The sequence below is a fragment of the Ciconia boyciana genome, chromosome 1 (genome assembly GCF_034638445.1).
Source record: "Ciconia boyciana chromosome 1, ASM3463844v1, whole genome shotgun sequence".
Taxonomy (NCBI): domain Eukaryota; kingdom Metazoa; phylum Chordata; class Aves; order Ciconiiformes; family Ciconiidae; genus Ciconia; species Ciconia boyciana.
The window spans coordinates 189,736,836-189,752,869 of NC_132934.1; the positions used below are offsets into that span (position 1 = coordinate 189,736,836).

The 16,034-nt window shown below is 49.7% G+C and overlaps 2 long non-coding RNA genes across 9 annotated transcripts in view; one reads left to right on the forward strand and one right to left on the reverse strand.

Annotated features, from left to right (window-relative positions):
• LOC140646397 (uncharacterized) overlaps window positions 1-399 on the reverse strand; it is a 79,958-nt gene extending 79,559 nt beyond the window's left edge. For all 7 annotated transcript variants that reach the window (XR_012040428.1, XR_012040426.1, XR_012040429.1 and 4 more), the window contains exon 1: window positions 193-399. This is a non-coding gene — a long non-coding RNA (uncharacterized lncRNA). The remainder of the gene's footprint in view (window positions 1-192) is intronic.
• The window catches only part of LOC140646396 (uncharacterized), an 87,950-nt gene that overhangs the window by 50,658 nt on the left and 21,258 nt on the right, over window positions 1-16,034 (forward strand). Inside the window, exons 12-13 of one of the 2 annotated variants that reach the window (XR_012040421.1) lie at window positions 10,163-10,256; window positions 13,697-14,066. This is a non-coding gene — a long non-coding RNA (uncharacterized lncRNA). The remainder of the gene's footprint in view (window positions 1-10,162; window positions 10,257-13,696; window positions 14,067-16,034) is intronic. The other variant, XR_012040422.1, reaches the window with a different exon arrangement.

Here is a 16,034-nt window from a genome sequence, read left to right on the forward strand (position 1 = left end):
CACGCCCTGTCCCCCGTGCGCGCATCCCCGCTCGCTCCGTAGCGCTTGCCCCCCCACCGCACTGGGCACCTCCAAACCCCCCCGTCCCCGGAGCGCTGGGTCCCTCCTGCCCGCGCTCTGGGGCAGCAGGCAGGTAGGCGAGCAGGCAGCCCCCCCCCTCCGTAGAAAAGGCAGTAGTTAAATAGCACTTACTGTCAGAAGAGGAGGGAGGGGGGAAAGCCCTTCTCTCGGTGCAAAAGCAAAATAGCCACTCGCAGGACGTTGCCAGCATAGGAGACAGCGAGGAAAAAAAAAAATAAATAATCTTCCAGTAGCAGGGGGGGGAGGGAGGGGGGAGGATTCGCCTTTTAACCGGAGAAAAATAAAATCAAAAAATAACCGTGTGTCCGCCCCCCCCCCCCCCCCGGTTGCCTTTTTTGTGCAGTTTCAGCAAAGCTGCGAGGAAGTTGGTCCTTTTGTTCCACTATTTATAGATTGCGTCAACATTGCGAAAAGGAGAAGGCGGAGCGGTGGCACTTACTCCTCGCCGAGGCGGGGGGGGTGTGTGTGGAGGAAGATATCGGGGTGGAGGAGCGAAGGGACACACGGACACACACACATACAAGCCCGGTGCATACAAGCGACCTCAGCGCTCTCCCCACCCGCCGCCGCAGCCTCCCCGAACACGGCGGGGGAGAACCGGGCGGTGCGGCGGCGGGGAGAACCGCGCTGCTTCCCCGCCCGGCTGCCGCCGCCGCTGCCGCCGCACAGCACCGCCCCGCGGGCGGCGAGGCGAGGCGCGCCGAACCGAGCGGCGGGGCCCCGGGGCCCCGCCGCTCGGTTCGGCGCGCCTCGCCTCGCCGGTAGCCCTCCGCCTCCACCCCCCCACCCGCTGTTCCTCCATCCCCCGGTAAAACCTGTTGCGATCCCTCGATTGAAAGCTCCGAGGGCAGGTGCACATGCATAGTGCAGCCCCGTTTTCTTTCCGAGGTGGCCGAAGGGTTAATTTGGGGAGCCGAGGAGAAAACATTGGAAGACCTCGGGGGTCGTGAAAGTTAAAAGTCTCTTCTCTTCCGCCACCCGAGAAGGAACGGAGGGGGGGTGGTGGGGGGAAACCGGCGCTTTTCTGGCCGAAGGCCAATGTTTCTAAACTGAATGTAAACAAAGAAAACTGCAAACACCAGAGGAGGGCCTTCCACCGCCGCCAACGCTGGGGAACGTGTTCCCAAACGGGTGCCGAGCTTTGCCTACCCCCCGTTTCCTTCCCCGTCCTGAGCGCCCACGGTCACCCCGGCCACCGCCCTCGGGTGCCGCGGGACGGGGGGAGCTTTCCGCCGGCGGAGACGGGGCAGGGTAGCGAGCCTCAAAAAAACCAAAAAGGCGTCTTTTTTTTTGGTGGGTTTTTTTTTTTTTTGCTTTCAACTCGGTTTTTTTTTTTTCTTTGGAGAGCGAGAGCTCGCCCTTCCCGCCCCGGGAGGCAGAGCCGCCGTGCCCCGGGCGGGCGGAGGCCGGGACCGGGCTTGCCCGAGCCTGCCGGGCGCTCCGGGCTCCGGCCTCGGGGCTCCGTGGAGCTGCTTGTAACGTGCTCGGGGAAACATTCACGGGACTCCTGCTCCGTTGGCAAAACTTGCTCTGTTTAGACGGGGAAATCCTCGCTTGCTAGCACCAAGGCCGGCGGGGTGTCACCACGGGGTTAGAGAGGAGCTGGAGGGAAGGAGGAAGGCTGGAGGCGTGCGTGACCGTGACAGCGGCTGTGTGATCGCCCTAAAAACACCCGTGATGGACACGCGGGCGATGCGTGCGCCCAGCAGAAATACAGCCGTCGAACAGGGCGAGGTTTGGATTTTTTTCCCCGCTCCTCGCTATCGTGAAATCCATGGACAGATGATTTCCCCTCTTAGTTATGCTTCGTGACAACGGATGCCTTCCCGATGGTGATGTTCTGGGGGAGAGTGCGAGTCCCTCGGAAATCTCCCCCTCCCGCCCCGCCCCAGTCCACGCACGGCCCCTGCTTGCGGGGGAGCGGGGAGCGCAGGTGATGGCCGGGGAAAGCTGCGAGTGAATAAAATAAACTCCGTTAGAGTGGTTCCTTTCTTGAAGCGTCCCCTGATCCCGGGCTTTCCTCTCCTCTACAACTTGGCGCCTCGCAGCGAGGTCTGCGTCCCACTTCGCTGCTCTTGCGGCGGAACGCGACGCTTGCTCATCCTCCGTGGGGACTGCGGCTGCTCTTTTCCCGCTCTGCTATGGGTAAAAAAAAAGGAAAAAAAAAAGGAAAGAATAAAGAAGGGGGGGGGGAGAAAATAACGAAAGTTACCTAGTTCGAAGAGGGAGAGTGTTCGCTGTCACTCAAAAGACGGATCGTCTTTTGCGTACAAAACCCGTGTGGCAAAAGCGAACTCTTTTAGCAGCCCTGAACTGATGGTGTAAAAATTGACTGGTGGTGGGAAGTAGTAAAGAGTGGCAATAAAGAATAGATCCAAACTACGACCCGTGAATAAGCCTTCCTGGGAAGAACCGAACTGAACAGAGAGTAGGCAGGCAATTCGCTTCTTCTCTGAAAATTTAGAAGAAAATGGGAGCGTGACGCGCTGGCACAGTTTTCTTTTGAAACACGCCCCTGAGACGAAAGAGTAAAATAAATAAAAATCTAAGAAGTGGCGTTGTGGTGGAAATGGGCGAGGGAAGACGGAAGCGAGGGGTGAAACGTGCGAGTGCCGAGGAGCGGGACGCCCGCTCCGCCCGGTCGCGCAGAGCCGGGGCTGAACTGCGGCAACAGCCACGGCGTTCAGCGGTGTTGCAACAGCACTGGGGAAGTCTAAAGAAAAGCTGAATTGTTCGAACTTAGGTAACTTAGGGAAACTGGTTATGACCTACATTGCTTTTCTGAGTCAGCAGCCGCAGCCCCGGCGGGTCCGTCCGCGCTCCCGCCGCCGCCGCGCACCCCGCGGGCGGAGCCGCCCCCCGGGCTCGCTGCTCCCCGGGCTTACGAATAAACTCGCCTGCATCGAGACGGTTTCGCTTCTGCCGTCAGGAATACCTCCGCGTTTTGAGTTGGTTTGGTTTTTTTTTTTGGTGGTGGTTTTTTTTTTTTGCAGGTTTGCGGACAGAGCAGCGTGCCTGCTTCGGTGGTGGTTTACCGGCTGGTTTGTGAGGGGAGCGGTAATTTAAGTGGAGGACAAGGGGTTTTTTCCCAAGTTTTTAAGAGCTGTACTTTATTTTCCGAAGTGATACCGATTGTTTCCTGCACCGGGCAATATATGCCTTATAGGGAAAAGTTACTACGTGTTGCACACTGCTTTGCTCTTAAGATAGACAAGGAAACTGAAGTTCCTCTCGAAAGCTTACCAAACAGCTTTCCGTATTCCTTCTGTAATGTAACATAAAAGTAGCAACGGTTAAGCTCCAAATGTCCACATTCTCCAGACTCAGAGTTTAATCCAGTTTGCAGCGAGCTCGGACAGTTACACCGACCTCTTATGAAACGCAGGGTCGGCATCGGGGGAAGAATCACGAATGTTCTTGATTAAACATCTTGATTAACATCTTAACAGCTTGATTAAAGTAAGCTGTGCGCGAAGCTACCGCATCACCCCAGCCGGGCGAGGGACTGGGAAAATCAGCCGGGCAGCTTTCTTTTATATTCAAAATGACGAAAGAGTCGAGACGAAATGACCTCAAAAAAACTCCGCCTTTTGGAAAGAAGCGCTTGCTGCCTCTCCCTTGCCCCCCCTCAATTCTCACGTCGTGTGTGTGGACACGCCGGTGACACCAGGAGCCAAAGTGAAACGACAAAACTCAGCTCCAAACGCCTGGGTTTGCCGGTCAGGCGTTTACCGGGTTTGCACACCGCTCCGAGCGCTGCTTTTGGTATTATTATCATTATGACTGGTATCTTTTTGCAAACTTTTAGGATTTTATTGGCCAAGTTCGGCAACTCGCCGCATTTCAAAATGGGACGGAGAAATCGAATCCAATTTCCTTTCCTTTATTGTTAAAAAAGGAACTTTCACTGCAGCGGTGGGGAGTTGATTTGATGCTCTTTAGTAACAACTTTTAGCAGCTGTGCGTTTCCTGCAGTGGTGATATTTCAGTCTCCCTTCTTAAGAAACCAGCGAAATTTGGAGATAGCGATCGAAAGCAGCTCCCCGTGCCCCTAAGGGGGGGACAGGGAAACGCCGGCTGTGATTTTGGGGGTGGGGGAAGGGTTGTTTCTCGGTGGGGAAATGGCACCTCTCCAAGCCCCGTTTGACAGGAGTTTGCAGCTGGACACGGGGGGACCTCCGCGCTGCCTCACCGTGGGGCTGAGCCACGGTCGCGCAGCCACCTCCGGCTCTGCGCTAGGCGGGCGCTGCCAACCATCGCCAAATAAAGTCAACGCCGTCGCCTGCCTGATTTTTTCAGAGAACCTCCAAAATTCCCCCGTGGTGTCACGGAAAGAGAGCGGTGGTAACCGCCACCTCAGAGCTCTCCTCGCTCACAAGCCCCAAATGTCAGAGGCAGGGGGAGAAGGCATTTGTGCTTAGGGAGGAGGAAAAAAAATTAAAATGAGAGATAGCCGGGGAGGAGAGGGGTGTGAGGGAGGAGGGGGCGAGCAGGGTTTTGGCCGTGCCGGGGCTGACACGGTGCGTCTCCGCTTCCAGCGAAGCGGGAGCGACTCCGGCGTCCCGCTCTCTTCCTCGGCGCTTTGCTCGGGAGCTCTCCGGGAGCCCCGCCGCTTCGCCCCGCCGCTTCGCCCCGCCGCGGCTTCCCCCGCCGCAGCCCCCCCGCTCCGCGGGGCACCCCGGCGGCTGCCGACCCCCCCGGCCCCTCGCCCAGGCGGCTCCAGGGGGCTTGGGCAGCCCCGCAGGGGGCCGAGGGCGGGCGGCGGAGCCCCCTCCGTTCCACCCGAATCGCCCTCCGTGCCGTCAAGCCCGCAGAATGGGCTCGACAAGCGAGATTTTGGGAAACCTGTGGAGGGAACGGACGTGATCTGCGCGTCAAGCGAAGCTGAGGGATCAGCAGCCGCAGTTAACACGAGTCGCTTCCACCGAGATTTTGGGGCTTTTTTTTTTTTCTTTCGGTCTGGAAACTTTTTGTGTGTGTGTATCTAGAGCTGCGTAATTTCGTAATTATTTTTTCAGAAGTCGTTCTCTATATCCAGCGTGTGCGACCAGGTTGTTAAAGACTGGATGATTTTTGCTCATGCCAACTGGATCTCTGCAAAATTTAATTAACCCCGTGCGCCTCACCACGTTTCTTTTACCGAACAAACTAGCTGGCTGAGCAGCCTGCGGTCAGCTCGGCGCTGCTCTGTATTGCAGGACTGAAAAGGTACGATGCAACGTATGCCAAATGATTGTAGCCTTTCAGGGTGTTACCGAGGTTAAACGAAAGCCCCGGGACGGTAAGAGCAAAGAACTGGTAGCTGTCCAAGAACAAAATCGTTATTTTTAATTAAGCCGAGTTTTGTTGGGTTTTTTTTTTTTTTTTAATTCCTTTTCTTTCCTAGCGTAGCTGGAAAGTGTCTTTGTTCTGTGTAAATTAGTGGAGGCTTTAAAACGTGCTCGTCACGAGTGACTGGCGGGAGGATATATACAGCAAATAATGACAGCCCTTAGCGAAAGAACTGCAGTAACCTGGGTTTGGATAGCGGTGTCCCAGCGACGACTTGGCTTTTCCTGGTTTTTTTTTTTGTTTTGTTTTTCTCTTTTTTAAAATTTATTTTTTAAACTTTAATTATTTCAGAGCTGTGGCCCAGAGCAGGGGGTGTCATTTCAGAAATGCCCCCCGGGGCCCCCGAGCCGCCCCTGGCCGGAGAGGGGCGGCCGGGGGCACGGGGAGCTCGCTTCTCTCCAGCCGCAAGTGTTAAATATCTCTCCCCTTTTCGTTCCCCAGTCCGAAGATTTGGCTGATAATAACTAAATCTCTGTGTGACGGCTGGCTTTCCCGCCAGGCTCGACATGTAGCTCATCCCCTCGATGTCAGGTTTCTGAGCGTCCTGTTTTCGGACACCCTTTTCCTCGGAGATGTTCCCAAGCCCATATTTTTATGTCCCCCCCCGTCCCTCTCCCGCCCCAGTGGCACCGGGGCTACCGGTTTCATCTCTTGTCAAACTTCGCGTAGATTTGGGTGTAAATTCAGGTAGTTTGAGCTCTACAGACGCCTATGTTGTCTTCCTATTTGGCATAATTAAATTAAGCGGTTTTAAATCTCGTCGTTAAAAATACCGAATGCAAATACTCGGCACCTTGGGTGTCTGCTGGTACTTTTATTTCTCCCGGCACATAAGGAGTTCTTTAGCAGATAGAAAGAAGCGAAGAATGACCTCCTTTTAGCAGAAGGTCAAACGGTGCAATTAGGCAAAACAGTTCAGAGTCGGAAAAGCCTGGAATATCGCTGTAAAAAAGCAGCAACAACTGGTTGGTTTTTCAAGTGTAACCGCCTTTTGGACTTGAGATGGTTACTTCTTCTCGGGTATTTACTCGCCCAGGGAAGCCCCGAGCTCCCGGGGGGCCCGATTCTGCTCCCAGGGAGGTGCCCAGTGGGGGAGCCGGGTGCCGGGGGGGGTCCCGGCACCGAAGCCGTGCCTACACTCGGTGCTTGGTCAGGCGAAGCGGGGTGGAGAGCCGCTGGCAGCCCGCGGCAGATCTGCTTCCCAGGCTAGTTTTGGCTTCCGGCAAAATGAGTAGTTACTGTAAAATGTTCAAATTGCTCGGATGGAAACTTTCCGGTGTATTGGAAATACGTAAAGACAGTAAACGACAGTGACACCCCCTCGAAAAGTGACTTCTGACTGCCTGAAAAGCAAGAAAAAACTTTCAGGACCTGAAACTTTCAGGACCATGACAGCCGTTTCCCTCCCGCTCCGCTGAACCCAGGACGCGTGTGTTTGGGGGAATTTCAGACTTTCCTTGCCGATCGCCCCTGGAGCGCGGGGCAGCCCTCCCTTAGCCGCCGCCCGTCCCGTGGTCCGTGGGTACGGCCGAGGCGCCGTCCCCATCGCCCGCAGGTCTCCCCGCAGGGCAGCGGGCGAGCCTCCCGGCAGCGGGGTCTCCCTGCGGCCGGTATATTCGTTTTCCCCCGCTCCCCCCGTGCCGCCTTGGCCGCCCTGAGCTGGGCAGAGGGAGCGGGACCGCCGGGCGCTGCACCGCCTGCCGCTGCCACCTGCGCTGCGCTCCCCAGCCGGGACCAGCGGTTCTGCAGGGCTGCAACTACTTTCAAGTCATTAGTGCTTCTTCGTTGGTGGTTTTTTTTTTTTTAAATTGTTCCTCTGCACCAGCCTCTTATCTTTTTCTCGCAGATACTCGAAACCAGCGGGCGGGCGTGCAGGCAGTTGCGGCAGCCCGGAGATCTCGCTTGTCTCCCCCTCTCCTCTAAACGCTGCAGCTAAAATGCTGGCAGTATGGCGATTCGTCTCCAGCTGCTGCTGCTGGTCAGTATTTACCACCAGACAGTCATTTATCTCCAGGGTTCAGCTTATTATTTTTTTTTCCCGGGAAGAAAATGCTAAAGAAATTTGTGTTCAGCCATTTTCTGCAAACTTGACACCCCGAGCTGCGGATTTGTCCGTGCTCGGGCTTCCCTGGGGGAGCTGAAGCGTTGCCGGCGTTTCCCTGCGCACGGTAACTCTGCAAACACTACAGCTGGGCTGCAAAGCAACTTGTGGGTCCCGTCGGCAGAGCCCCCGGCTCCTTTTCCCGTCCGTGTCTCTGTGGCCGTGGCCATGAGCTGTCCCGGGGCACGATTAACCTTTCCCGTGGCCCTGGGACTGCCACCGAGGGGTGCGCTCGCCGAGTCCCTCCGTTTCGTGCCGCCTGACTGGTACACGGGTGGCGAGCCTCGCCCGAAGGCAACCCGGGCGACACGTGGGAGGAAGATGGGTACCCGCTGAGGAGCTGTGGCAGGCTGGGACAGTGCTGGTCCTACGCTGGGACAGTCTACGACTCTTCTGGGAAAGTCTGGGACAGCGCTGGGGCAGTCTGTGACTGTGCTTGGGCAGTGCTGGAACAGTTGGGACAGTGCTAGGACAGTGCTGGGACAGTGTGGGACTGTCCTGGGACAGTTGGGATAGTGCTGGGACAGCCTGGGATAGTGCTGGGACTGTCCTGGCACAGTCTGGGACAGTGCTGGGATAACACTGGAACAGTTAGGATAGTGCTAGGACAGTCTGGGACTGTCCTGGGACAGTTAGGATAGTGCTGGGAGATCCTGGGATGGTGCTGGGACTGTCCTGGCACCGTCTGGCACAGTGCTGGGATAATGCTGGGACAGACAGTGCTGGGACAGTCTGGGACTGTCCTGGGACAATTGGGACTGTGCCGGGACGGTGCTGGGACAGCTGGGGCAGTGCTGGGCAGGCTGGGAGGAGGCAGCGCCAGGAGGAGCGAGCAGCGGGGCCGGGCCGAGGGAGGCGAGGCAGGACAGGCAGGGCAGGGCGGGCAGGGAGGGGGCGAGCTGCCTGCGGCACCGCCGCCGCGCCTGGGGCCGGGCCGCGGAGGGGCTGAGCCTCGGCCTGGGCTTCCCCCGCTCCTAGCGGAGAGCGCGCCGGGGACACCCGCGGCCCCGGCCCCGGCCCCGGCCCCGGCCCCGGCCCCGGCCCGGCTCGCCTCGCCCTCTGGGCGGCCGCTGCGGAAGGTCCGTGCGGGGACGGGCTGGCCTGCGGCAGCTGGCCCCGGGCCCTCGGCGCAGGTCTCCCTTACAGCCTGGCTCCTTACAGCCAGCCGCCGCCTCTCCGCGCTCTCCGGTAGCAGGGGGCTGCCGTGCGGTCGTGGTGCGGCGTCCGCATCCCGCATCTCTTCCACGTAAAAATGAGTATCTAGCCCAGAGCTCGAAAAGACGGCTGGTAACATCAACCCCTTCTGGCTTCTCTACAGCTGCACGAATACACCTGGTGGTTTCCTCCCTCGGTTTGGGGTTTTTTCCCCTCCTGGAGACGCCGGGCCGCCGGCCCCGGGCCGCCCAGGCGGGTCACCCGGAGCGGCACCACCGGCTGGTCCCCCTCCGGCCCGGGGCCGACCCGAAATGCTCCCGCTCACAGACCTCGTTCTGCCCGTTCCTTTGTGGTGGCAGAATCGGGCCCGCTAGCTGGAAACTAACGGGCAAAAGACAAAAATAAAAAACTGCCAGGAACTTTTCTTTTGTAATTATTTTTTAAAAGTAGAGTTATGTTTGCATCTCAGCCGTGGCCTTTCAGAGCTCCCAAGCAAGCTGAAAGCTGCTGGAGTACCTTTATCTGTCTGTGAGTGTGGGACAATGGTTCCAGGAAAATAATTTAGACTTATTATATAGAGGAATTATATCAAAGATATCAATACTCATCTGTTGAAATTGAAAATGATTTGTGCTCTGAAATGCCGGTGGCTCCGAAAAGATATTTTCTTCATTACTTTTGCTTAGAGGTATAAAATGCAGTTCTTTCTTAGGCGTGTGCATTTAGCAGACCAAATTCATTAAAGATGTGTGTTTTGTACAATCCCGCAGGACAACTTTAATCACCGGTGAAATTTTATTTGACTTGGCAATGTAACAGCGGGGATTTGACTCATCAAGATGTAAATTAAGAGTAAATAGAGAAAAAAAGTTTCTCTGCATACATCTGAATGTATATTTCCTCATTTTAATAGATTAATGAATATTACTTCTCAGTCATAAATTAATAAGTGCTCTAGAGGGAATTCAGGGAAGAGTAACCGAAATGATTAGTGTACTAAAGGGCTAATGCATGGAGAAACTTTGTTCAATATCTGTAATGTACATCTGCATAGATAGAAATGAAAGTAGTTTGGGTAACGAAGTGTGTGTGTTTGTGGCCAGGGAGATACGCAATGTGCAAATGTAATAGTACTGCTCCCGCTGAAGTGCTCACTCATACTAGCAATGCTCAGTGCTCCAGGACGATCCTAGGTTCCAGCCCAGAATTCAAACTGGTTTTGAGTTGTTGCTTCAAGGTTTGCAAACTCCAGAGAGGAATGAGATTTCGGAAGCTTCACATGCCCGGCCTGTTGTATCACCTAACTCTACCTGACTTAATGTGCAACTACGTATTTGTCACTCTTCTAAGAGTCCAAATTTTCTCACATATTTCACAGCAAATTGAATCACTTGATTTGGAACTTTGTATCCTACCTTAGAGGCTAGGCCTCTGAAGTCTGGATAAAACTTAAAGGTACTGTACCAGTTATGTCTCTTTTTCCTTATATTGCAGTCATTCTTCCCCACAAAGAAACAAAAGGGTGTTGGGGAAAACATCTGAAGGAGAAGAATGTGTCTTCAGGATTAGCATTTCTTCACTTTAATAGGTATTTTTTAATTTTTTTTTTTTTATCAGCTGTTACACCCTGTTCTTGTTTGTATGTTGCCTACTTGGCTTACAAGCTTACTTGGGTAAGATCATTTTTGGGGAGTCCAGAAACCATCTAACTCATCATAGCAATTCTGTATACTGACTTACAGTGATTATGGAGAGTTGTAGCATGCTTATAAAATGTGCTAGTCATGTCATAGCCACGATGGCCTAAGGATGTAAGCAAGACAGATAAAGATTATAAAATGTTATATGAAAAGGAAATCTTGTTAGTTATTAAAAGCACGTTAGTGTAAAATGATATTCAGAAAGTATTTGCTCATCACAAAACAGTTACCTTATTTTAGTAAATGCAGCTTGCCTTTCATTACAGCTCAAGTGAGTGGTTCAACTACGTGTGACACTACAAAAACTGTAACTAAGTTAACGTAATCAATACGTCTTTGTATAGACGCTTGCTTTCCACATGTAACATGCAACCATTTCTAGTACACATCATCTATCTCTGATACTGATTTCAGGAAACAGAGCAGCAACACCTAATTCACTGCCCAGAAGGCTGTTTAGTTCAGAAACATTGTCAAAATTTTCCACATGAGACTCTCATCCATCTGAGAGCATCTTGAATTATTTGGTGCTTGGGTAGCTCAGATGGGACAATAGGCCTGGATCCTCAAATGTCATCTTGGATCCTTGGGCATCTGACTCCTGTTTAAATATTTCTTGTTGGGTAGTAGGAGGTAAGTATCTGAGTAGCTTTAGCTTTTGAGCCTCATTTCTTTCTTAGGCATTATATAAAAGATCTCTCATTTGCATCTGTAAATGTACATGTACTAGAAACTAACTGTGGGCAAGAATATCCTGCTTCTAATGAAGGGATTTCAGCTGTTCTGGTCTAGTGTCCTGCACTGCACTGTTAGAGACTGAGTTCCATTTTGTGATTGGCAGGAGGTGAGAGTATTGTAGAAGTAAATCTCTTATCTCCTGAGAAGAGGAGAGAAGCATCAGTCTGTTGAAAAAGTACGTAGAGCCTCCAACGTTAATCCCATACAACTTCATTTGGAAGGAAAAAGAAGAAATCTCAGAAACAGTGGAAGAGAGTATGGGAGGAAGAAAGTGAAAAAAGTGGGGTGGGAGGGCACAGCAAGAATGAGAAGAGGGAGGCATGTGTCTGAGATATCCAGGGTCATATATAAATCAATATATAACTGGTCAACTTACATAATGCTCTCAAAATTCATAGTGTAAATAATATGACAATAGAAAGAATCGTAGTTGAGGGATATTCTCACGAGTATAGGTAGGTGGAAGCTTTGTGCTTGTCTTCAGTAGAAACTAGTTTCAGCTGCACTAGAACCATTCACTAATGCAGTGCCACTCGGAAGGACTTATCTGAGAGCAGTTATTATGTCTTTATAATAATTTTGACGAAGAAATGACTTTTCATTGTTGTCATAATTAAAATAGTTATTTTCATTACAGTTATTAATTTATTTCTAAATTTGGATGGCTACTGCAGGAGCAGGTACAGTATATAACATACATCTGACCAACTGGCCTATCTCAACATCGCAGGAGAATCAGCTGCTTGCCCACCTCATGCCAAGTTTGAGTGAAGGAACGGGCCTTGTGTGGTCTCCCAAAGCTCAACAGATTGTGGGTCAGTCAAGGGCTTCCTATCGGGCAGGAAGCAATCTGCACAGGAGCCTTCCCATAACAATGAATGCCTTCCCAGAAGCTCTCACTGAGGAATTATAATTCATAGTACTCTGCCTGAATGTGTTTTATCATGCAGAAGGCAATTACGTGGAAACAGTTTAAAATATGTAGGTTATTGATATCACATGGGTATGCATGCTAATTGTATCGGCTGACTGAAGAAACGAGACAAGGCTAATTAGCAGAATTAGGTTTTTTAATAGTAGCTCTGAACGTTCTCCTGCCAGAATTGCTGCCCTCAAAGAGCTTTCTAGAATACATACGTGCACTTGCCACCTTACTACAAAAGTCACCTGCTGGGAAAGTTTGTGGTTGTCTCTACTCCTTCCTTTTGGAGCCCTAGATCTCCGAGGAAGGAAAATAAGCATGTCATGTGAAAACCCCCTAAAGTTTGTACTTGATATTTTAACTTCCCTTTGCAAGGCAGCTGCTGCATTTGCACGTGTGGGAATCTGGTGAGCCATACAATCTTAGGCTGAGGATTTCTATTCACTAGGGATTAGCTGAACTGTTTTCCTAAATCAGTCACCAGATCTGGATTCCAAATTAACAAAGTGGTGCTGAGCAATAATGTAGACTCTAGGTAGTAGCTTTGCTAATTTATTCGATGAAAGCATTATAAAAGCAGGCTGTATAACTGCCTTAGCTTTAGTGCAGTGAACTCTGAGAACTAGCGGACTTACTGAATTTATAACAAGTAAAAAGCTCAGGTTCATTCAGCTCCAAGGATGCTGAATGAGAAATGCTGGTCTTTGCACAATTACTCTAAACACAACTACTCACAACAAAAAGTTTAGAAGATGTGGAATGACTGTATCCTAGAAAATAATGTTAGAAGGGACCTCGGAGATCATCGAACCTCTCCCTATGCCCTGATGGCCCACTGTTACTCTGTCTTTTCCATTTGTCTAGCCTGTTCCTAAAGACATCCAGGGATGGACATTTCACACACGCCTCATGCAGTCTATACCAGTGTTTAACCATCCTTCATGTTGGAAGGTCTTTTCTTGGCATGTTTTCTGTAGTCATCTGTAGACTAAACCGTGCCAGTCCTTTTGCTTTTTCTTCATAGGTATCATACTTTTTTTGACCTCTGACAATTCTTATCTGTCTTTTCTGAACTCTGCCCACTTTCTCTTTTGCCATATCTTAACCTAGACTCAGTATTCCAGCTAAGAGCTTGCTGCTGCTGAGGGAGCAGACAACTCAAGTCTCCTAAAAGCTGTCTTACTCTTTATGGGGTTTGCTTTTTTTTTTTAATTGCAGCAGCGCAGTTGATTATATCCTGGTTGTGCTCCCCTAGCTCCTTTTTACAGGGCTGCTGTCTTACCAATTCTTGCCTAGCCTGTATTTGTGCAGTGTGAAAGTGCTGGACTTTGCATATGTCCTTACTGATTTGCCACCTATTTTTAAGATTATTTCTCCAATTTGTCAAGATAATCTGAATTTCAGTCCTATCTTCCCATGAGCTGGCAGCCTCTATTAGGATGTGATTATCTGCAGTAATGAATAAGCATATTTTATCTTCCCTCATTCAGATTGTTAATGGAAATACTGAGAAGCCCCAAATTTAGCACAGATTCCTGGGGAATCCCACTCTATACATCCTTCCATTTCAATAACTAACCATTCATAAATGCTTCTAGTGAATGACTTGCCAGCCAGTTTGTACTCATCCCATACTAGTTTCCTCTAAACTGTGTTTCTCTGTCTTAGGTAGAAGAATAATACGTGTCAGTGTCAAAAACAGTCAAGATACGACACCTCCTGCTTCTCCCATCTGTTATCCTGTTGCAGAAGGAAACTAGATTAGTATGTCACCACCTAGTCTTATCCAGAAAAGACTACATACACTTAATTCAAGCCTTTATGAGGCCTGGAGCAGCAGTTCCCAAACTATGGCCTAACATGAAGGCACTGCCTATGAGGGGAGGCACCGACCTGACTGAAATCAAACCAGAGAAGTGGGGCTCACAAGCTGAAGTACGTCTGTCAGGGTTAATGTGGTGTCACAGTCTGGGCAGTGGGGCTGCAATCTGATATGAGGCACTGCCCTAGAGCCTTTTTGCATCTGTCTTTTCTACAGGTGAGTATGGTGTCTTGAGACACTAGTATTTGAGCTGAGTGACATTTAGATGCTATTTGTAGCAAAAGCAAAATAAAAGAGTTGGATCTCTGGAACACACCAAAAGAAAAATAAACCATTAAAATATGACTTTCATTCAGATGTGTAATGAAAATGCACTGAAAATGTCCTACACAGGGACAGGGGAAATACATCATGCAGCCAGAGATCTGAAACCTACATTCATTAACTTAATCATCCTCTGCAGGGCATGCCGAGATGAAACAAATATTAGGGAAAACTTGATATACATTAATATAAATTATCTTTAGAGGTGTACAGTATACACCATGTCACATCACACTTCTTTATAGTCAGAAGAGAAGTAGGTACTTTGAATATATAATTAATCTAATCTGTTTTAGGGCGTACCCAGAAATACCCATTTGTGTAGAGCATGATCTGACAGGTCAGAGGTAGACATCTGTATTTTAGATGTCTAATGTTAAGTTATGCAGTTTTTGCTTTTTGTGTCAGGTGCATAAGAAATCACTTCTGGTCTCTATTAATTGTTATGAAAAGAGAGGCAAAATCTCCACATTGGGAATACCCCGTTGATTTGAGTTTTAGGAAGGCTTGATATCAGCAGGGCACTATTTAAATGTACAGTATCCAAATGCCTCCCATTATATCCCCATATATAATAATGAACTTTTAATCTGCTGGATATATCACTTCTCTCATAACTGCCATCATTCTTCTTGTTGCCTAGTTAAAAATTGTAGGTTTAGATAGAGCCTCTCCTAGCCCTGAAAAAATCTTAAGAAGAAGGAAGGCTTTATGGCTCGCATTAGGGAGTTCCTATTAAGAAACTGCCACTGTCAGAGTTCTTGGTATCAAAGTCCTATCTGTGAAGCATAGCAGTTAATCTCAATAGATTTCTAATGCAGATTTACTAAACAGTATTAAGCACCTGTGCAGATACTTGTTCAGAATTTAAATTCGATATAGTTTACCTGACTTGGTTGATCCAGATTAATTTTCTCAAAGCACCTTGTGTAGACAAATACTGAGTGTATCTTTGACCTGATAACAGAGCTAAACCATCTGTGCTACAATATCTGTGGATCCGGATGGTGAGTGTCACTGATGGAGTTCCAGAAGACAGTCCCTGACCTGGAGCCACTGGCTTCTACGTTGCTACTTGAGGGGTTATAGAAGCCAAAAATGGCATGGGGATTTTATTGTAATCTGATAGATCTGATGACCTTGTTAATTTATAAGGTCATGAATATTAAAGTCTGGTGGCATGTGTGACTACTCTTTTAGGCTTGGTATATAAAAGTCCAATGTGCTGAACAACAATTTTCAACAGGGTTTTCCCAAGGCACAGAGAAGAGCCATTGTATGTATCCAACTATAGCAGTATGCAGAGCATGAGACACACGATTTACGCTAGACTTTTTCCCCAGAGTTCTATGATGCAGATAAGACTGTCTGTCCTGAAACTGAATTGGGAAATTCAATTGAGTTCTAAAACTTGGTAAAAACTCCTAAGAAATAGATAACAGTAACAAGACAATTCATTGCAGAAAGGAAGAAGCATAGGCAGATGAAGCCCACACAGATGTAAAAGAACATTCGGCTTTAAAATGTTAATTGCAGTGTTTATACTTCTCCTCCTCCCAAACATTGCTTTGCTGGAAGGCTCCGTAGTATTGCCTTAGGACCCCACAGAAGTGGTGGGTGTATGGTTGGGCCATCTAGAACAAATTACAAGGTATTTTTTCAACCCTGGGCACAAGGTCACTGAAATATAATGTCAGAAAATTGCCTTAATTCAGTGCAAATGATTGGCATAATTTCTGAACCATGTTAGAAGATTATGAAGTTGCAGTTTTCATGGTGATCCCCCAACCCATCTGTTTTGAAAAGGCCAAAGAATGAGATCATACTTCTGGGTCTGTGTTAACATTATTCTGCAAGGAA